General features: G+C 39.8%; 1 pseudogene; it reads right to left on the bottom strand.

Moving 5' to 3' along the window:
- Positions 1-6479: 6479 nt before the first annotated feature.
- LOC103250842 overlaps positions 6480-23569 on the bottom strand; it is a 25180-nt pseudogene continuing 8090 nt past the window's right edge.

The following is a 23569-nucleotide window of genomic DNA, read 5'->3' as shown; positions in this document are numbered from 1 at the left end:
CTTCAGCATTATTTTTTTTCAAGCCACCACAAAAAAATTAAAAGACTAGGACAATATATGTATTCCAGTGTGTCCTCTACTTAAATCCACTCTTCCATTCGGATCAAGTTTATCCTTCCTGTATTTCTGCTTTTCAAAAATTAACAAATGTGCACACATGCACGCACGTTTTAATTCCTCGTGTTTCTTACTCAAAAGGGGACAAAACACTGGCAGGTGCGGTGGCTCAGCCTGTAATCCCAGCACTTTGGGAGGCCGAAGTGAGAGGATCACCCAAGCCCATGGGTTCGAGACCAGCCTGGGCAACTTGGTGAGACCTCATCTCTACAATAAATCACAAAAAACTAGCCGTGCGTGGTGGCATGTGTCTGTAGTTCCAGCTACTTGTAAGGCTGAAGCGGAAGGATCACCTAACCCCATCAGGTTGAGTCTGTGGTGGCTGTGAGTGTACCACTGCACTCCAGCCTGGGCGACAGAGTGAGACTCCAACTCAAAAAAAAAAAGGACAAAACATAAGCAATTTCACATTTTGCTTTTTTCTGTTAATAATATATTATGGAATGGCTCAATGTCAGTTCAGAGAAACCTTCCTTGTTTCTATGATGGTGTCAGTCACCCTCTATCAGATGGATAAACTAGTTTATTCAACCAGTCTCTGTGGATGGCATATTGTGTCCAGTATTTTGCCACGATGAATACCAGGAATAAATAATCATATGCATAGTCTATTGTTTTAAGTGTGTAAAGAGTGAAGATACATCTTCAGAAAGAATTCCTAGAAGGGGAATTGCTGACCGAAGTATAAACACAGGTGGATTCAGTTTGCTATTTTCCCATTTCTGTCCCCCTTTCAGCTAATCCCGTGTGAGAGGATCTATTCCCATAAACCCACCACTTTAGTTAAGCTTCTGAATTGTTGCCCAATCAATGGGTGAGAAGTGGTATCTCCATGTGGTGTTAATTTGCATTCTTCTTTTTACATGGAAGCTGCGCATCTTCTATAAGTTTGAACGTCATTTAGATATATTTTTCTGTTAACTCTGTTCATCATTTTGCTCATTTTTCTAGCAGGGTTCTGATCTTTTATCCGCCTTGATCTCTAAGAGTTCTTAGAGCGATTAGTCCAGGAACTGTTAAATATTCCCAATATTGTAAATACTCCCAATGTAGGCTTTTAATGCTGTTTTTTTAACCATTACAAACATTTCAACATTTTGTATGTAGCCAAATTTATCAAAAGTTTAAATTGCATCTGATTAGTATTGGCTAATATTTTCAGTGCGGTGTTCATATAGCTGTGAGGGTGTTGGACTTTCTTCTGCTGTTCCTGACCTCAGGGAAAAGACATCTAATGTTTTGCCATAAATAAGACACTACTGTAGGTCCAAAGTGTATGTAGGTGTGTGTAGAAATGATATATACATATTATGACAAACAAGCACCCATCAGTTTCTATTTTGGGATTTATATTCTTTATAAGTTCTATATTTATAAGAAACCACTGGAATTTGTTGAAGACATATGTCCATCTGTGGACATAAGCATATGCCTTTCCTATATTAATTAATATGTGAATTATATAAATTTATTTTCTAATATAGAATCATCTTTGCATTCTTGAAATAAATTTCACTTGGTTATGATGTATTATTTTCCTAATATGAAATCAAATTATATTTGCTTCTGCTTAAGATTTTTGCCTAGTTATTTATTAATAAGATTAGTCTATATAGTTTCCTCTTTTTATAATATCTTTGACACATTTAGTATTCATATTGTGTTGCTTCATAAAAAATAATTTGAAAGTAATCATTTTTAAGCTCTGAAAAAAATTGGTACAATATTGGGATACTCTGGTGCTTTGATAGAAATCACCTCTGAAATCATCTGGGCTTGGTATTTTTTTAACAGAGTAGTTATTTGATGACTGTATTTCTTGGATGGAAATTAGTCTGTGTAAGCCTTCTATCTTTATTGAAATCAATTTTGGGAAATGATGCTTTTCTAGGGAATTATCCATTTTATCTGCATTTTAAAATGCATTTGCATAAAGTGATGAATTGTCCCTTAAGATGGTTTTTATTTCTTCTGTCTCCAATAGTTATTGTTCCTTTGTCATTTCTTGTTTTGCATATTTATACATCCTTTCTTTGTTTTCTTGATTAGGTTAGCTAGTGGGTTATATGTTTTGTTGTTTTATTCAAAGACATAGTTTTAACTTGTTAATTGTTTCTACTGTGTTCCCATATTCTACCATATTATCATTATTATTTTTTCCAATTTATTTTTTGTTTACTTTTCTGTTTCTTCTCTAATTTTTTGACTAGAGTCCTAATTCAACTCCGACATTTCATTTCTATTGGCATAAATATATAAGGTGATGAATATGCCTCTGGTCACTACTTTCATTATGTTTCATAAATTCTAATATGTAGTGTTTTTATTCCACTAATTTTTTAAGTCACAACTTTACTGAGATATAGCTTACATACTATGAAATTTACACCTTGAAGTGTACAATCTAATGACTTTTAGTGTATTCACAAAGTTGCACAATTATCTTCCCGATCCAAATCCAGAATATGTGGATTTGCCTATTATGAAAATTGAATCTAAAAGAAATTATAGAATATATATGGCCTTTTGTGTCTTGCTTCTTTCACACAAGATCATGTTTTGAAGATTTATCCATAATGTAGCATGCATCAGTACTTCATTTCTTTTCAATGTATTTGGAATATTATTGCCAGATAATATTCCATTATGTAAATATACAACACATTTTGGTTTGTATCACTCATCAGTTGGTGGACATTTGGGTTGTTTCCATTTTTTAGCTATTATGAATAATGCTGCTAAGAACATTTGTGCCAAAGCTCTTGCGTGCATGTGTTTTCTCAGTCTCTTGAATAGCTCTCCCTGTCTGTTTTCTCGCTGTGGTTTTGATTTGCATCTCCCTAATGCGTGATGATTTTAAGCATCTTTCATGTGCTTATTAGCCATTTGTACATATGTCTTCTCTGGAGAAATTCTGTTCTCTTTTTGCCCATTTTTTGCTGTTCTATTTTTCTTTTGATTGTTGAACTATAAGATTTCTTTATATAGTCTAGATACTAGTCACTTATCAGATATATAATTTGCAAATATCTTCTCACTGTCTATTGTCTTTTCACTTTCTTGAAGGTGTTTTGTTTGTTGTTTTGGTGTCAATCTGAGAAACAAATGCCCAATTCAAAATGGTGATGATACTATCCTATGCTTTCTTCTAAAATTTTTGTAGTTTTAACTCTTACATTTAGGTCTGTGATTCATTTTGAGCTAATTGTTTGTGGATTATGTAAGAAGTCCAAGTTCATTCCTTTGTATGTGGATATCCACTGGTGTTAACCTCATTTGTTTAACCTACTATTCTTTCCCTCACTGAATTATCTTGGCATCCCTGTCAAAAATCAATTGACTATAAATATATGAATTTATCTCTTTAAAATATTTATCCATTATTTTCTACTAATATTTGTCTATCCTTATGCAAGTACCACACTATTGATTACTATTGCTTTGTAGTGAGTTTGGAAATTTGGAAATGTGAGTCCTTAAACTTTGTTCTTCTTTTTCAAAATTGTTTTGGCTAGTCTGGGTTCCTTGCATACCCTCACGAATCTGAGAAACACATTGTCCATTTCTGCAAAGAAGTCACCAACTGGTATTTTGTTTGTTTGTTTGTTTTGAGTTGGAGTCTCACTCTGTCGTCCAGACTGGAGTGCAGTGGCCGCTCCCGGCCACTGCAGCCTCGACCGGCTGGACTCTGGTGATCCTTCCGCCTCAGCCTTCCGAGTAGCCGGAGTTACAGGCATGCGCTACCATCCCCGGCTGATTTTTTGATTTTATTGTAGAGATGAGGTCTCGCCAAGTTGCCCAGGCGGGTCTCGAACCCTCAGGCTCAGGCAATCCACTCACCTCAACCTCCCAAAGCGTGAGATTACAGGCTGAGCCACCAAGCCCAGCTCCAACTGGTATTTTAAGAGGCATTGTATTGGATCTGCAGATCAATTTAGGTCATATTGCCATCTTAGCAATATTAAATCTTCCAATCCATGAACACAGGATGTCTTTCTATTTAATTTCTTTCAGGAATATTTTATAATTTTCAGTGTATACAGCTTGCACTTTTGTAAATGTATTTATGTGTTTTATTCCTTTGATGCAGTTGTAAATGAAATAGTCAATTTCACTTTCGGATCATTCATTACTAATGTGTATAAATACCACTGATTTTTATATACTGATATTATTGACTTTCTATTGCTGCTGTAACAAATTACCACAAACTTGGTGCTTAAAATAATACAAAGGTGCTTTGTATTTTACAGTGCTATAGGTCAGAAGTTCAACACTGATCTTACTGTGCTAAAATCAAGGAGCCAGAGAGCTACATTTCTTTCTGGAGGTTCTAGGGGGAAGCTTCCTCAACTTGTTCAGTCTCTAGAGTATTGGTTTATGACCCCTATCCTCCACCTTCAAAGCCAGTGACATCAGGTCGCACTCTTCTCACATTTGTATCCCTCTGATCTCTTCTACTGTCTCTATCTTCCACTTGGAAGGACCCTTGTTATTACTTTGAACCCCTCTTGATAATCCAAGATACTGTCCCTTATGTTAAAATCAGTTTATTAACAACCTTAATTCCATCTGCAACCTCAGACCCCATTTGTCATGTAACTAGCATATCCAAGTTCTGGGAATTTGGTTATAGACATCTTTGGGGGGCAGGGGAGCGTTGTTCTCTGCCTTCCACATTGATCTTGTATCCTGCAATGCTTCTGAACTCATTTACTAATTCTAATACCTTTTGTTTATTTCTTAGAATTTTCTATATAACAAGATTACATCATCTGCCTTCCTTTTCAACCTGGATGGATTTTATTTCTTTTCTTGCCTAATAGCTCTTGGCTAGAATGTCCATTACAATGTTGAGAAGAGGTGGTAAGGATAGACATCCTTGTCTTATTCCTGATCTTGGGAAAAAAGCAATACATCTTTTGCCTTTAAGTATGATGCTAGGTTTTTTTTAAAAAATAGGCAGCCTTTATCATTTCCCTCTAGTCCTAGTTTATTGAGTGTTTTTATCCTGAAAGTGTATTCAGTTTGTGAAATATTTTTTTTCTGTATCTATTGAGATGATCATGTGGGTGTTGTTCTTTATTGATTTATAGTTTTTTGTAATTTTTTTGTCTGGTTTTTGTATCAGGAAAATATTGGTCTTATAAAATGAGTTTTTTGAAAGCATTTGTGAATGACTGGTGTTAATTTTTTCTTAACTGTTTGGTTGAATTTACCAGTGAAGTCATCTGGGCCTGAATTTTTCTTTGTGAGAAGTTTTTTTATTACTAATACTAATTCAGTAACTTTACTTAATATAGATGCATTCTGACTATTTGTTTGCAATTCTTTTAATTTCTGTAAGGTTTATAGCAATGTTTTTTCTTATAATTTTTTTTATTTTTTAGAAGTTCTGCTATTTGGGTTTGTAGTTCCCACTTTATCTTGAATTTCCTTATATATAAAAGATTTCTTTAAAAATTTCCAAGTGGAAGTCTCTTTTTAACTTTGGGGGTTTTTTTAGTTAATTTTATGACATTGCAATTTGAATACGTTCTTTATATTACTTTTACTTTATGAAGCATATTGAGGTTTACTTGTGATTTAACATATAGCCAATGCTTGTGAATGTTCCATGTATGCTAGAAAAGAAAATGGACTTCTACCAGTGTGGTGTAAGGTTTATTATATATTCATTAGAGTCACTTTCTTCAGTTCTTTTATATTCCAGCTAATATCTTACCTACTTGACCTGTCTTGGACTGAATGGTAAAGTCTCATACCAACAATGTGCTTCTGTTTCTCCTTGCCTCTTGAATCTGCTTCAAGAAGCTAGTCGCTATGTTATTTATATAGTTATTCATAGGCATCATGCCTCTACAATGTAAACGTAGCCTTTAACATTTTAAAACATTGATTTTTTGTCTGTTTTGTCTTACTGCTCTTCAAGATTTTGAAGACTAAATTATACCTTGTCTAGTGTCAAAAGCTCTTGTTTCTGTTTTCTTGAACTGCATTTACCCATCTCTTTCTTTCTAGCTTTTCTGAATCACATTGTTTTAGGTGGGTTTCTTTTATATTGCATAGAGTTGATTTTTACTTTGTGAATCAATCTGAAATTCTTTTTATTTAATTTTATTTTTTTGTTATAAATACATGTGTTCGGTGAGTGAGGAGGGGAGAAGGCAGAGACGCAGTGCTGTACATAGTTGGTAAAGGCTTGGACGCTGAACGAGACACAGACACACGGACAGTCCACCCTGCAGGGCGGGTGGGCAGCCTCCTGGGGCCCATAACGCTTGGTGGTGGTCGAGTGGGGGAGGCCTGGCCAGGGCTGGAGGCCCAGGCTCCCTGGTCCAAGGTCCCAGCTGCACCCGGGCTCAGCTCACGTCGTTCAGGGCCTTGAGGGCGAACTTCGGCAGCACAAAGGCCGCGAGGTACATGTCTGCATTGCAGTACTTGAGCCTTCTGTGCTCCACCTGCGTGGGTGTCAGCGGCTGCACCAGCTCCCAGAAGTTGGTGCTCGACTTCTTGCTGCACAGCACGAAGCCGATCTGGCCACTGGGATAGGTGGGCCTTGTGCAGTAGGCATAGCCCAGGGACAAGAAGAGCACCTTGCAGAACTGCCGCATCTCCTAGATGAGGCCCAGGTGCAGCCACTGGCCCTCGCCCTGTCAGCAGAGATGCCTTCCTCCCCGAGGGCCTTCTTCATGAGCTGGTCATAGAATTCCTTCAAGAGGCTTTCGGTGGGGCCCACAGGGTCTGAGGAGTCTGTGATGATGACATCGCGGGCATCCTGGTTCTGCTTCATGAACTCAAAAGCCATCGCCCACGTGGAGGGTCAGCTTTGAGCTGGAGTAACCAACAGCCATGCCAGGCAGGAACTTCTTCGATGCCTGGAGGGCATCCTCGTCGATCTCACCCTGGACCACGGACTCCACTGAAGAAAGCTTCATCCCCTCCCGCAGAACGCCCCGGATGATCAGCACCTTTCGCCGGTTAGGGTGGCTGCAGAGAGGCGGTTGGCGAGCATCTCCTGGTAGGAGGGCCCGTCCCTCTCGGTGCACTGGATGACGTCGTCCAACATCAGCCTTCGGTCTTGCTGCGGAAGACGAGAACATCCTGGCAGCGCGAGCGCACGTGGCGCCCAGCAGCTCCACCGGCAGCGACAAGGCCTGGCCGGGCCACAGCCCTCGCGGATGGCGGTGGGGCCAGGGTCTTTGGGGCCGGTCTCCAAGGCGACGGGCAGGCGGCGCGGGCCTGGGACTGCAGGCCCCACGGGACTCTTCTTTCTTTTTATTTTAATAGGCAAAATAAGCTCATTACATTTATTGATATAGCCAATAGGCTTCATCTTGATTTTTTCATATTTTTATCATTTTTGGATTTCTTTTTCTATGTGGTTTGTGGCTTGCTTTTTTTTTTTTTTTTTTTTTTTTTTTTTGAGTTGGAGTCTCTTGTTACTCAGGCTGGGCTTAGGCGAGCCTTTCGCCTCAGTCTTCCAAGTAGCTGGAACTACAGACGCACGCCACCATGCTGGGCTAGTTTTTGTGATTTATTGTAGAGACAAGGTCTCGCCAAATTGATTTTTTGTTGAGATGAGGTCTCGCCAAGTTGCCCAGGCGGGTCTCGAACCCTTGAGCTCTGGCAATCCTCTCACCTCAGCCTCCCAAAGTGCTGGGATTACAGACTGAGCCATCGCACCTATGTGGTTTGTTTTTATCATCATTTCAAATTACTGGGGAAGAGTAAAGTTTTGAAGTATTGCATTTTTGCTTCATCATGTGCCCATATACTAATGTCTTTTCTGACAAATGAGTTTCTCTTTGTCCATATTTAGTATTCTACTATGTGGTTTGTCAGATTGGAAAGACATTCTTTGGCACATACCTATCACTTTTTTCTACTTCCCCCTTTCTCTCTTCTCTCTCTTCACATTTTTAAGTTAAAAATTATAACTACAATATTTCTGTTTCACATTTTAAGTTTAATTATTACTATAATATTAGAACATATAATATCAATTTAATATCTCTCTGCTCTTGTCCAGACTTCTGTTCTAGGCATAGATCAACAATTAAATCTATTCATCATTATGATTTTCATTGGTGAAAAATGTCATTGAAGCCGGGCTCGGTGGCTCAGCCTGTCATCCCGCGCTTTGGGAGACTGAGATGGGTAGACTGCCTGAGCCCGCGGGTTCGAGACCCACCTGGGCAACTTGGAAGCCCTCATCTCTACAATAAATCAAAAAATTAGCTAGGCATGGTAACGTGCACCTGTAGTTCCAGCTACTTGGAAGGCTGAAGCGGAAGGATCGCCAGAGCCCAGCAGGTCCAGGCTGCGGTGACCGGGAGCGTGCCACTGCACTCCAGTCTGGGCGACAGAGTGAGAATCCAACTCAAAAAAAAAATGCCATTTAAATGGAGCTTTCCGCCAGAAGATCCTTAGGAATAGTTTGCATGAATAGAATTTAGAGTTCTTCTATATTTGAAAGTTATTGGTTAGACTCAATAATTTATGAGCGGTTTGACTGGATATAAAACTCTTGATTCGTACTTTCTTTCCTGGAACTTTATTAAAATGTTGGTCCTCTACTTGTCATCTGTATATTTAAAGTTGAGAACACTGATACGAGCACAATTTTCCTTTCTTTGTATGAGTTGATAGTATTGTATTGGACACCCAAATAAATCTTTTTCTTTACTTTTAAAGTCAAATTGTTTTATTAGCATAGTTGAAGGTTGATCATTTCAGCCTAGTTCTCCTAGTTATATGATGGATCTTTTATTTAAAATAAAGTGTCTTCTTTTAATTTTAGAAAGAGTTTTTGTGCTGTGGCTTTAAATCAATATTAGTTGTTGTAACTGTTGTTCTTCTTCCTAGTCTTCATTGTCTTCCTCTGCTTCAATTTTATGTAGTTGGATTTTCTTTGTGTATTTATATCTATCACTGTCTTTCTGATTCCCTTTCACCTTTTATTTCAGTTTTGTTTTTGTTCTCTTGGCTGTTTTCATTCCTTCCTTCATTGCCCTTGTTTTATTTTCAAGTGAGTCGATTTTTTCATTGGATCTTATAATTTGGTTTTTATTTCTGAGATAATTCTCACATATTTTTTCTTGATAGCAGTCGTCTCTCATTTCACATAATTCTGGTGTTTGTAATTTTGACTTGAAATCTTTGAGTTTTGGCTTTAGTTTTGTGATCCAAAGTATTTGTTTCAAATCTGAAAATTCTTTTTTAAGAATTTATACATTAGACGAAGTTTTGTATACTTTTCCCCTAAGTTACAGTTTTGCTGTTGAGGAGGTAGTATTTATAGTCATTTTCCAGTCTCATCTCATAGAACCTTTGTATGGAGGTTGCCTTTTGTGTTATGTTCCTCTATATTTTTTGAGTCAGCAATAACAGTAGACAGGCAGGAGGTCAAGATTCCACTCTGGTCTCACTATAATAAGATGCACGACTGATGTTTTTGTTTTAATACAAATGTGCTTTTTATGAGAAGTGGTTTGGTGTGTGTTTTGATCCTGTGGTGCTCTTTTGTTTCTTTTGTTTCTATAGGAACCTTAATTTTTGTCTCTTGCTTTCTTCTTTCCCTTTCCCATTAAGCCTGAAAAATCACCGGCCTTCTCTGAGTCATCTGCCAGAACTGGTGCTTTTTCAAGTCTTCCTCCCGAGTGCTACATGCTCACGTCCTTTTTTGTTGATTTCCCAGTAGCTAGCTATCTGAATCAAGGGGTTTTAGACTTGTTTTCTTATTTTCTCATTCAGGTGGTTCTCTCGCTTGCTAAGAGTGGTTTCATCTGAGTTCCCTCCCCCCATGACCCAGATGCCTTTACCTCATCTCTGCAAAGTTCCCTCCTGATTCTCCATCGTGGGGAGAGTCCAGATCTGGCTCTCTTGTTTCAGATGTCTGTTCCTACTTCCACATACACTGAAGGTTGCCATGTTCCACCTTTTGCTTGTGTCATAGACATGGGTTGCAGATGCTATGACTTGCTGTGTTTGTTGCTCTATGTGGGTTTTACAGAACATATGGAGATTAGGCAGTCACTATCATCCTGAAGGAACATGGAAGTTCCTCCAGCTGACTTTTAAAGATTCCGTTTTACTCCTTCAAAACTTTTTAAAAATGTCTTAATTTGGCTTCATTTATAAAAATGGGTTGAATAGTAAAAAAAAAATGAAAACTACATAAAGAGGCTGCACTCATTCATCCCCTAACCTAGGGAGCAGTTAACAGACACCTTCTGTTATCAGACTACTTATAGGGTACAAAGATCCCACAGGAGCCCTACACCCCTATATCCTCCTTTTCTTCTGCCGTCTCCTATCCCCTAGTCTCCCCCTAAATTATCATTTGCTTCACCATTATAAATGAGAGGGCAGGTTCTACTTATAGTGGGAATCAAATAAGAACATACTCCCTACACAGTGTAGTGCACCAAAATGGAGGTCAGAAGATGTAGACGCCAGCTCTGCTTCTCCCCCTCACCCCATCTGGTTATGTGTTCCTGGGAAGTCACCTACCTCTTGGAACTCAGGATTCTCACATCACATATATTAAAAGAAAAAAAAACTCGCTGTCCTTAATATGTGTAGCTTATATATAAAGCTGGGGTAGTTATCCTACCTCAGCAGACCTTGTAAAGCTCTTATGAAGCATGAAGGTGCTTGCAAAAGTAAAAAGTGCCATAAATCGATGAATACCTTTTATACAAGCCAGAGACAAATATACAGTATCACCATTCCAGGAATTTCAGTAAGATTGGTGACCCACCTGGACGCAGAGTCTTCTAGGCATTGACAATGGAACAAGAGAGGGTGAGGAAAGCGGAAATAATTACCTTTGCTATTGACTTGAACATGGTCTGGGAGCACCCTGCAAACACCGTGGAGACGCATATAATAGATTTGAATTGCAAAACCCCAAAATAGGTTTCTAATAGCTTCCTCAGGCAACAGCTTTTTACTAGGCCATTTGGTGACCAAACTGAAAGCAAAGGCAGTTGTCCTTGGCATCTTTAAGAAGATTTTTATTGTCTCCTCTCCCTCCTGTCTTTATTTACTGTAAGAGTAGAAAACAACAGTTGAAGAAGTCTGCAGCCTTTTCTTTGGTTCTTGGCTTGCTAACCCTTTTCTGAACTTCAAAACAAATGAACAGCTAGAGTAGCTTTTTATGGAATTCTGAGAAAGAAGTTCTAAAAGCCACTCAGGCTCAGGGTGGCTGTTTGAGGCTCTTAATCTACTCATTTGTTTATGATTCAGTTTGCAAAGTGACAGTCAGAAGCCTCTAGCCCTGTCTGCCCTACCTGTCTTTAAGACCACCAGAGAAAACACCATCTCCTCTGTGTACTCTAGGGTGACCTAACAGAGAGTGTCTCAGATATATTTCTTCTGGTAAATATGCCAGCACCCAATTTATGCTTGCTATTTTGAATGAAACCCTTTCTCTTTTATTTATTTTATTTATTTTTTGAGCCAGGGACTCACTCTGTCGCCCAGGCTGGAGTGCAGTGGCACACTCATGGCCACCACAGCCTTAACCTGATGGGCTCGAGCGATCCTTCCACCTCAGCCTTCCAAGTAGCTGGGATTATAGGTACGCACCACCACACCTGGCTAATTTTTGCATTTCTTGTAGAGACAAGGTCTTGCTATGTTGCCCAGGCTGATCTCAAATCCTAGGCTCAAGTAGTCCTCCCACCTTGGCCTCCCAAAGTGCTGGAATTACAGGCGAGAACCACAGCACCCAATTGAATCCCTTTTTCTACAATCATCATAGCAGTTCACAAAAGAGCATACTCATTCTCTGATTAGGTAGGTAGGTAGGTAGGCAGGTAGATAAATAGAGTATGCTATAAACAGTGTGTGCTATACAAAATGTACATATTCAAAAGACACTGTTAGTTACCCACCCAGTATCCATTTCCTCTTCCTCCTTGCTCATAGACTCCTATTTTGTTTAAGTATCTACCCTGTGTAATTCAGAGGAAAGAGGTCCCATTTCCACAGGTTACCTTCATGTGAGCCAGTTCTGTGAATTCCATTTCCCTTGTAGTGACTGGTTTAATAGTAGACACACGGTTTAATTCTGGATGAGAGGGAGTATGCCTAGGATAAAGGCCAGGCAAGGTGTCTCATGCCTGTAATCCCAGCACGTTGGGAGACCGAGACAGGAGGATTGCTTGAGCTCAGGAGTTCAAGACCAACCTGGGCAACATAGCGAGACCTCAGCCTCTACAAACAAAAATGCAAAAATTAGATGAATGTGGTGGTGCATACCTGTTGTCCCAGCTATTCAGGACAAAGTGGAGATCGCCTGAGCTCAGGAGGTTGAAGCTGTAGTGAACCAGGGATGGTACCACTGCACTTCAGCCTGGGTGGCAGAGTGAGATCATGACAAAAAAAAAAGGAGATAAAGGAAGAAATACCCCTTTTTGTGTCATGCTTGTACCCAATGTCTGTACCATCTCCAATGACAGTGCTCCAGCCTAAGGATGAGGTCAGCACCAACCATGAAGGCAGAGGAGTCAAGAGAATCGCGGAGAGGTGTGTCTCTGACCCCGATACCATGCCTGACTCCAGTCTCATCCCAGGCCTCTTGTTACACAAAATAATACATTTTCTTTTGTTCAGTTCAGCTAAGTCAGACATAAGTTGTATGTTTCTACAACTAAAAATATCTAATACCATAATGCAAATCAAGCCAGTGTGGTGGCTCACACCTGTAACTCCAGCACTTTGGGAGGTTGAGGCGGAAGGATTGTTTGAGCCCAGAAGTTTGAGATCAGCCTGGGCAACATAGCAAGACCTCATCTCTACAAAATTTTTTTTAAAAAATTGCAGTGTGGTGGCACACACCTACTATAGTCCCAGCCACTCAGGGGAGCTAGGTGGGAGGATAGCCTGAGCCCAGGAGGCAGAGGCTGCAGTGAGCCGTGATTGTGCCACTGTACTCCAGGCTGAGTAACACAGTGAGACCCTGTCTTTATAAATAAATAAATACGTAAATAAGTAAATAAATAAATATAATGTGAGTAACATTAACAACTTCTTTAAAATTTCCACATACAATAGTCCATGCCCATGAAGTATGAGCAAGGAGGAAGAGGAAATGGATACTGGGTGGGTAACTAACAGTGTCTGTTGAATATGTACATTTTGTATAGCACACCCTCACAAAACCTTTAGAGAAAAATGCATATGTGGTAGGGAAAGGGAGTAGTTTGGAATGGGAAGATTTTCCCCACTACCCTTTTATACCACCTCAGTCTTGGACTTCCCAGCCTCCAGAACTATGAGAAGTAGATTTCTGTTGTTTATAAGCCACTCTGTGTAGAGTTTTCTGTTATAGCAGCCGGAACAGACCAAGACAGTGAGTGAGTCATTTGCCCAGCTAATTTCTGATTGATTGTAGAGACAAGGTCTTGCCAAATTGCCCGGGCTGGTCTTGAACCCATGGGCTCAGGCAATCTACTTGCCTTGGCCTCCCAGAGTGCTGGGATTACAGGCTGAGCCACCGAGCCTGGCTATATGGGTTTCTTAACAAAGGCTAGACACTAACAGAAGCCACACAGCTCTTGCCCACCTGATGGATGGGAAACCAAATTGTGTCTTCACCACCAGCCATTTGGGGTGCTTTTCTCAACTAGTTTCTTGCAGTTTGTCACCAGAACCTAGTATTTCAAATAACCTACCTGGAGTTATTATCTCTTCAAAGATGAAAACAAGCTAAAATTTGAAGGATATTTAACTCCCCCCGAATGTCCTGAGGAAATCTATAAATAAAGTAAAACTAAGCTTATTTTAAGGCACTGCATAAGGGGCTGTCATGTCTCAGAAGGGGGCAGTTAGAAGTGGGACATGTTTAGAGCTTTGGTGTCTTGGCTCAAGTGATTAATTTGGGTGTTCAAGGCAAGAAACTGATTTGAAGACGTGTGATAAAATATTGTAGGTACAGTGACACAGGCAAAAATCCTAAAGCAAGATTTGACAAGTAAACTCCTATTGGACAAGTGCTATAGTTTAAATGTTTGCACCCCCTAGAATTTATGCATTAAAGCATAATCACCAACATCACTTAATCACCTTTGGGAGGCAATTGGGTCATGCGGATAGAGCCCTCGTCAGTGAGATGAGTGCCCTTCCAAGAAGAGACACAAGAGAGCTGCAATGACCCTTCCACCACGAGAGGTTACAGCCAGAAGGTGCCGCCTACTCACCAGGAAGTGGGCACACACCAAACATAGAATCTGCCAGCACCTCGATCTTGGAATTCCCAGCCTCCAGAACTATGAGAAGTAAATTTCTGTTGTTTATAAGCCACTCTGTGTATAGTTTTCTGTTATAGCAGCCAGAACAGACCAAGACAGTGAATGAGTCATTTGCCCAGGTGAGCAAACAATTGTCTCCAATAATTGATTTATAGGAGCTTCCTGAAGAGAACAGTGATGTTGCTTGCAGTACTGTATGTTCCACGAAAGTTTTCTTATAGCAAACACCTTAGTCATGTTGACAGAGGCTATCTCAGCCTGGCCACTAAACATTATGTGTCTCAGAAACAAGAAAGAGGACTCAAATTCAGAGGCAAAGGAAGAAGATACACATGTGTGCCATCATGTGACCAACATTCCCCACTATAGCTTGTCCAAGAGGTGACTCTGTTTGTGTTTTGTTTTTAAAGGCACTTCTTGGATGACTTTTTAATGAGCTTTAACTATACACAAGACTCTGCTGGGTGTTTTGTACTACAATCTGCTTTAAGCCAACATGATCATAAGCAAGTCACAATTTCTTACACCTTCATTTCCTGAGTTAGAAAACATGAATGATAGATCCTGGAGTTGGCATATGGATTAAACTACCCAGTGAATCCAAAATGAAATAAATGTGCTACCTGGAATTACCCAATGAACACTGGTTTCCTTTCTCGCTCTTTTTCTTCTCTTTCTTTCTTTCTTTCTTTTTTTTTTTTTTCGATTTGGAGTCTCACTCTATCGCCCAGGCTGGAGTGCAGTGGCACACTCATGGCTACTGCAACTTTGACCTGCTGGACTCAGGCAATCCTTCCCCTTCAGTCTTCCAAGTAGCTGGGATTACAGGTGCACACCACCATGCCCGACTAATTTCTTTTTTGTTTTAATTTTAGAGACGAGAACTCGTAATGTTGCCCAGGCTGATCTCGAGCTCCTGGGCTCAGGCAATCCTCTTCCCTTGGCCTCCCAAAGTGCTGGGATTACAGATATGAGCCACACCCAACTTTTTCTCTTTCTTCAGGGAACTTTTGAAATATTTGTAGAGGCAAGAATAATTATTGAAAAGTTAACAGAAAAATGTGAGACTCCTCAAGAAAACAAATGCCAAGTGGGTCAAATAAGTGTGAGAGACAGCCAGCCCCGAAGGCCACAGTGTCCACACCTGACTTGAGAGACAGTCTTGGTATTCTTTTCTGATTTTTATGGAAGAGTTCGTGATAGCATCTGCTCCAGTCCCCAAGCCCTCAGGGAAGATGAAAAGGACTCAGTGGATGAAATATGGGTGAGTTTTCCATTGGCAAGCAGAATTGCAGGTAGAGAAAGTCATGCAGTTGGAGGAGAGGGTGACACTTGCATAACATGTTTCTTTGAAGAGTCTAGGCAGTAGGGAGGAAACGTCAAACTGTGACATTCACCTGCACACTAATGCACTACGTGTTTTTCAACAAAGAGCCAACCATACATAGGGGATAAAACTTGCCTTGTGTGCCCCCCCCAAAAAAAGGAGTTTACTGATATGGCAATGTTTAATGTTTTGAAGCAAATGTAGGTATCGAGATGGTTTCTTTTTTTTTCTTTTTTTTTTTGAGTTAGAGTCTAACTCTGTCACCCAGACTGGAGTGCAGTGGCCGCTCCCGGCCACCTGCAGCCTCGACCTGCTGGGCTCCGGCAATCCTTTCGCCTCAGCCTTCCAAGTGGCTGGAACTACAGGTGCGTGCTACCACACTCGGCTAACTTTTTTGATTTATTGTAGAGATGAGGTCTTGCCAAGTTGCCCAGGCGGGTCTTGAACCCATGGGCTCAGGCAATCCACTCACCTCAGCCTCCCAAACCACGGGATTACAGGTTGAGCCACCGAGCCTGGCTCAAGATAGTTTCTAGGTATGAGTCTGAAATGCCATACTCATGGGTGACTATCACAAAAAGGCACTTTCCATTATATGTACGGTTCTATGGAGAAGAAAAGGATAAATAAGATGTGACTCCTTCCCTGACAAAGCTGACTAAAAGAGATACTATCCTCACAGAGGACCAGACTCATCATAACTAGTTGCATAATTGCACAGCACAGACAGCGAGAAGCCTAGGAATTCAAGAGAGAGTTGCTGGCCCGGGAGTAACCAGGAGAGCTTCAAGCAAGAAGAGAAAATTGCAGGCTAGTCAGAATTTGGGATTGCACAGAAAAGAAGAGGGGTGTACTGGTGTGGGGAATGTGAGTGGTGGGTTTACCGATGGTGAGATGTCTAAGCTAAGGAGGAAGGGGCTCAAGTGGAGGGTGGTGGCAGGGCGCCAACGGTAGACCCAGAGGAAGTCCACCCTAAAGCTGACACAGCCTCTCACAGTGTCCTCTTCAAATGTTCTCTGACACACAGAAAAAGATGAAAACTTAAACCAACACTAGAAACTAGAACTGATGGTCAATCAATTTCCACAATCTGGTAGAAATTTCTGTTAACTATAAAGCAGATGGAACTGAACTGCAAAACACTCTGCCTGTGCTGTGTTGACAGTAACAGGGCAATCCGATCTTCCTCTAAAATGTGGTTAAATTCCTTATCTCTATCCCATGATCTGGCCCTGCCTAAGAAAACACACACCAAGGAATTATCTATTTATTGCACTGCCCTTTTTTGATGTGTCCATGACCTCTCTTTTATAACTGATCAAGTCTATAGCATCCAGAAAACATGTTAATGGGAAGGAGGGCTTTGAAAGTATATATCCTGGGCGATACACTCCCTCAAGAAAAGCATTAAAGGAAGGGGTGGAAGCTTAAGGATCATCTGTAGTCAGGCATCTGTGAGAGAGAGTGTACGTGATTGCTGGACCTTGGAAATAAGAGACATTCTTTTCCACTCGAGGTGGTCACACTGAGGAAAGTCTACAGACACTGTGAAATATGCTGCCCCAAATATGCTTAACCGGGCCATATTAAAGACAGACTACGAGCCAACAACAAGTCACAAAGCTTATTGGGGTAGGCTAACTCTTGCTAGCATGAAAGAGATGAAAAATACCAACAAGATATCTATGAAAAATAGGTGAAATCAAGGAAAATGGAACTGATAATCAGAAAAAAAACCCTCTAAAAATTATATACTATTACAACTGAATAAAAACCTTTAGAAAATTAATTTAGTGTTCACAATAAGGGAAGGACAGACTGTGAGGAAAGAATGACAGGATTATCTAAATGAGAAGACTTTCAAAAAAACTAAAAACACAAGATCAGAATTAAAACGTACTTATAGGCAGTGAAGAGCAGAAATGCCATTGGGAAAGTAACTGAAATAGTTATTTGTAAAACAAATCTGAAGAACACCTTGATGTTTAAATAAAGAAAACCAAAAAAATTTTTTTAAGTGAAACAAAGATTGTGAATATAGAGGAAAGAAAAGGAATTCCTACCCTAAGTAAGAAGCATGTATGTTCGTAAATGTGTTCAACCCAGTTTCTGTTCTTCCTTGTGTTTGTGTGGTGTCACCTGTCTCTCCAGCCTGTGGTCACTTGTTCAATGGAGAGCCTGACCCTGAAGCCTTATGTCCTGACCCTACCACTGCCACCCCCTGAGGCATGAGTAGCAAGGCCCCCACAGACCACTATGCCTGGAGCCAGGCAGCTCTCAGCAGCCAGGTCAGACCCCACCACACCCCCCCAGAGACCCTGATCCTCCTTTCTGCACTTCTGAACCCCAATGAAGCACCCTGCTTTGGGGCATAGAATGTGTCTTTCCAAGTGGCTGCTGGAAGAGGCAACATATCAGAACCAGGAAACCCCTCCTGGGAAAACTTTGAAATGAAAGCCAAGAAACTGTAGGGAGCAACAGATAAATTCTTCCCTCTGTCCCCAACAATGGTTCCATAGCACCTCTCTGGAAGACTGACTTACAACCAGGGAATCAGTCATGGTTCTTTGTTGTTCGTTTTTTTTGTTTGTTTGTTTGTTTTTAATTTTTAATTTTAAATATGAGGGATACAATTCAGGGTTAGGTATATACATGTTCATTATGCAGGTACCCTTGTTGATGAGCCGTCCCCCCACCCCGATCCTGGCAGTTTCCCACTACTGCCAATTCTTTTCTTATAGTATTATGATAGTTGTTCAAGGTCCACTTATAGGTAGGAACATGTGACACTCAGCTCTGTGTTTCTGTGATCGATCACTCAGTATTATAGCCTCTAAGTCCATCCAAGTTGTTGCAAAGTACATAATTTTGTCCTTCTTTATGGCTGCATAATAGTCCATCGTGTATATGTGCCACTTTTTTTTTTATCCAGTCCTCTTTCAATGAGTAGCATGGTTGGTTCCATGTTTTTGCTATTGTGAATAATATTGCAATAAGCATGCATGTGCAGATATCTTTTCATAGAGTGATTTGAGTTCCTCCAGGTATATTTCCAGTAGGAGAACTACAGGATAGTATGGGAGGTGGAGTTTTAGATCTTTTAGGAATCGCCCCACTGTTTTCCATAGAGACTGTATTAGTTTACACTCCCACCAACTGTGTAGAAGTTGAGAACCCTTTTCGCCACATTCTCTTCAGCACCTGTTGTTTTTTGAGTTACTGATGATGGCCATGGTGACTGAAGTTAGGTGGTATCTCAGTGTGGTTTTAATTTGCATTTCTTTGATGAATAGTAAGGCTGAGTATTTTTTCTTGTATCTGTTGGCTGCTCAAATGTCTTCCTTCATGTCTGCAATCCCAGCACTTTGCGAGGCCAAAGCAGGAGGCTAGGAGTTCAAGGTCAGCCAGAGCAACATAGCAAAGTCCTATCTTTTTAAATAAATAAATAAATAAAAATAAGCAGGGCATGGTGGTTTGTGCCTGTAATCCTGTTATTGATAGCAAGTTTGGTTGCTCATGGCTTGTAGGCCGAAATAAATAAGCATAAGATGTAGTGAAAGAAAGGTGATTTTATTCCAAAAGACAGAAATTAGGGAAATGGCCAGATTCATGCCTCAATAAACTATTTTGGGGTTTGGGGCTGAGGATAAGGGATTTTAAAAGAAAATAATGGAATGAGGGGCATCTAGGAGCAGCACAGGGTGCTGTTCTATGTGTCTTGCTTCGATAGTTATCTTGAATTATTGTCCATCCATAAGGCTGCTGATACCATCTTGATTGTGGCCAGGTTGTAGAGTTACCACCTTGAGGTAATCTCTGAAAAAGGGAGAATTCTTCCATGGGGTCTACATGCTTAGTTGAATTAACTTAATGATTTTTCTGTGTTATGATGGTGCAAAATGATACACATTCAACAGAAACCCTTCAGGCTGCGCATAGTGGCTCATGTCTGTACACCCAGCCTCTGGAATTTCTCTGGAATTTCTCAAGCAAGTACACAACTAGATTAATGGCTATGTGCTTAATTTAGGGGTCATTGTGCAAGGTAGAGCTGAAAGTGAAAGAGAAAATAAAAGTTTAAGTGTTATTGTGAGCTACATTTTAAGGCTGAGAGAGAAAAAAACTTAAAACTGTATTACAAAAGCTTTCTGAAATTGAAATTCTTGGTTACAATCCCAGCTACTCGGGAGGCTGAGGCAGGAGAATCACTTGAGCCCAGAAGGTCGAGGCTACAGTAAGCTGTGATCATGCCACTCTACTCCCTCCTAGGAAACAGAGTGAGACTCTGTCTCTAAAAAAAATAAGAAAGGCCAGCCATGGTGGCTAAAGCTTATAATTCCAGTACTTTGGGAGGCCGAGGTGAGAGGATTACCTAAGCCCGTGGGTTCGAGACTAGCCTGGGCAACATGGTGAACACTCATCTCTACAATAAATAAAAAATTAGCTGGGCATGGTAGCGCGGGCCTGTAGTTCCAGCTACTTGGAAGCCTGAGGCGGAAGGATCACCTGAGTCCAGCCGATCAAGTCTGCAGTGTGACAGGGAGCATGCCACTGCACTTCAGCCTGGGTGACAGAGTGAGACTCCAACTCTAAATCAGTCAATCAATCAATCAATAAATAAAATAGCTACTTCGAATTTTGATCTTTTTCTGGGCTAGTGATATGTGGTAGGATATTCTCTCGTGATTCTGGGTGACAGTGGCAGCCCTCAGGCAGCCCTCAGGCAGCCCCATGATCTCCAGAATAAACAACCAATACTCTGCAGTGTGCAGTATTCAATAAATTACATGAGATTTTTAATACTTTATTATAAAATAGACATTGTGTTAGATGACTTTGCCCAACTTTACGCTAATATATGTTCTGGGCACTCTTAAGGTAGGCCAGACTAAGCTGAGATGTTCGGTAGGTTAGGCATATTAAAGGCATTTTAAACTTACGATGGGTGTATGAGGAGGTAACCCTATCATGAGTCAGGGAGCATCCATGTGCTTATGAATCTATGAAATCTTAGTAGCACAACAAGCTAGGCATATAATGTAATCTATATTAAATATTAAAGAAGAGAAGGACATTTATAAATTTCTCAAAATGGGAACTAAGACCTTTTCTTAAAAGGTCAAGTAACACTGCATTAGAGAGAAAATAGAAACCAGGAGTCAAGTGACCCAAGACTGACTCCTGGCTCGTCCCCTAATTGTGAATCTGAATCATCTAGCAGAATGAGCATTCATTTCTTCATTTATAAAATCAGAATAATAATTAAGCCTACATCACAGGTTTATTGTAAATGTAAATTAAATAATGCATGCTATTAATAACATTTTTTTACAAAATGCTATAAAAATGTAAGGAATTATTATTAATAGATGTATTCATATTTTTTCTACTAGTTCCCTAACAGGAATTCAAAACAGACTTTTCCATTCTTTCTAGGAATATTTTTGTTCCTCCAGCATTTTATCTATGAACAAAGAATATGAAGCCAAAAATAGTCTCATTTAGCTCCTCAAGCAGTTCTGAATCTAGCTAAATAAATGCAGATAAAAAAAGTATCTCCAAGAAAACATCACTCTTTGGACTGGTTTGTGTGTTCTCTGACATCTACCCCACCCTATTTTTGCAACCAAATTAGGTGGAAAATAATCCACTTGGTTTCTGTATGAACCACAAAAGCCATTCCCTGACAGTCATCTCTCCATGGACACATCCCACTAACACTACTGCAGCCTGAAGTAACCTGCTGCTGTCACCTCACAACTATTGCAGTGGCTCAGAGTACACTGTGGTGGTCATTGCTGTCATTGCCATTGCGGCTGCCAGAGTTGAGTCCTTGAGTTCCAGGTTTCCGTTAACTAAGATAGCTGAAAGCAGATCTCACAGACTTCTCATTTCTTTCACATTCTCCTTTCCTGCCAGTGGAAACTCAGAATATAGTTTTCAGACTTCCAGCCCCTGGAATATAGACAAGAGTACTGAAGGCCATGAATGAAGTCAAAAGTATTTCAGTCAAATATCAAATGCCCAAGACTTGGAACCAACATGTTTAAAATCCTAATAGTACTATCATAGAGATATATAATTGACTTAGAATATTGTTCAAAAATTAATTATTATATTCTTATCATTAGAAGTTTTAGTAGTAAATCTTAGAAGTTTAATGTTATGGTGCAGGTACAATAATAGTTTGCTAAATTGATGTTCAATTTCAGTGAAGGTGTGGAGGAAGAAGCAAAATATTAGGGAATATCTCTTTTTTTGTCACATAGTGTTCTTTTCTACATATTTTTTTACACTTTTTATTTTGTTTAGATCAAAGATGATTTACCACGGGAATCATAGCATATGACTTTACAGTTTTTCATTTCATGAAGTATTGTGTTTACAAATATGACAATCTGCTCTGGGTTCTTCTTCACAACATATGAAAAAGTTCAAACAGTACTTGATCTTAAAAGAATTCATGGCCTCAATGGAATTAAATTACAAAAAATTTAAATAGAGTTTTCTAAGATTTTTTAATGTTTTGAATGCTAGATCCCCAATCTATTTTATAAAGGTTGAAATGTCACATAAGATCATCTCTATTATTCTGTCTTGTACTATTATTACTGAAATGCTTACAAGCATTTGCCACCTCAAAACGCACATATGCATCTTCTGTAAAGTTATTCAACGAACACATTATCTCTTAAAATTATATAACGATCATTCTATTTCCCTGTTTATTTAAAAGTTTGGCCGGGCATGGTGGCTCATGACTGTAATCCCAGCACTTTAGGAGGCCAAGGCAGGATAGTTGCTTGAGCCCAGGAGTTCAAGACCAGCCTGAGCAACATATTGAAGCCTCATCTCTACATAACATTTTTAAAAGATTCGCCAGTGTGGTGCCATGCACTTTTAATCCCAGTTACTTGGGAGACTGAAGTAGGATGATTGGTTGCCTGAGCCCAGGAGGTCAAGGCTGCAGTGAGCCATAATTGTGCAATTGTACTCCAGCCTGGGCAACAGAGTGAGAAGAAAAAAGTTTGAAAGTACTTGATAATTTTTATTTTTTATTTTTATTTTTTATTTTAAAGATCTGGGGTACAATTCAGGGTTAGCTATACAAATGACCAAATGAAAAACTTTTACAAGTAATTAATTATTTGCTGCATTTGGTTGATAAAATAAAATTTCACCATATAAAGCACATCGATTTTTGCTCTTAACTTGCTATCCTAAAGCTCTTAATACTATAATCTTTATTTTCTGTAGAAAATAATAGAAAAGGATACAATGCATAAATTCATAGGAAGGGATAAATTCATGCCAAGAGATGAGAAATAAAAAAAGAGGGATAGGAATATTGCTGTACGTGATTGCATAGGTCTCCTACCCCAAGAGAAACTCACCAAAGTCTACAAACAATAGTCATGTTTAAAGAGAGGATTCCATTTCAGACAAAAAGCATGATTCATCACATTTATTTAATATTATTCACTCAATTGTATTAGATCTGCAGTGATGTTTGTATTTAATTTCTTATTTTGTGATTTTTTTTAAAAAAATTATTATTTCTTTTTAATTTTAAAGATGTGGGGTACAATTGAGGATTGGGTATACAAGTGGTCATCATACAGGTAAAGTTTGTGCCTCCCTTTGGTCTCCACTTTGCCTGACTTGAGATCAGGTACCCAAATTGATGTTGTGTGTCCCCTCCCCCCCCTGGCAGTATCCCGCCACTGCCAATCCCTTTCTTTCTTTCTTTTTTTTATTTTAAAGATGTTATTCAAGGTTAGGTATATAAATGTTCATTATGCAGGTACCTTGTTGATGAGGTGTGCCCCTCCCTCCCCTAGCAGTTTCCCTCAACTACCAGTCC

This window comes from Carlito syrichta, unplaced genomic scaffold, assembly GCF_000164805.1.
Source record: "Carlito syrichta isolate Samal-C Ts95f unplaced genomic scaffold, Tarsius_syrichta-2.0.1 Scaffold135596, whole genome shotgun sequence".
Taxonomy (NCBI): Eukaryota; Metazoa; Chordata; class Mammalia; order Primates; family Tarsiidae; genus Carlito; species Carlito syrichta.
This window is presented reverse-complemented; position numbering and strand designations above follow the sequence as displayed.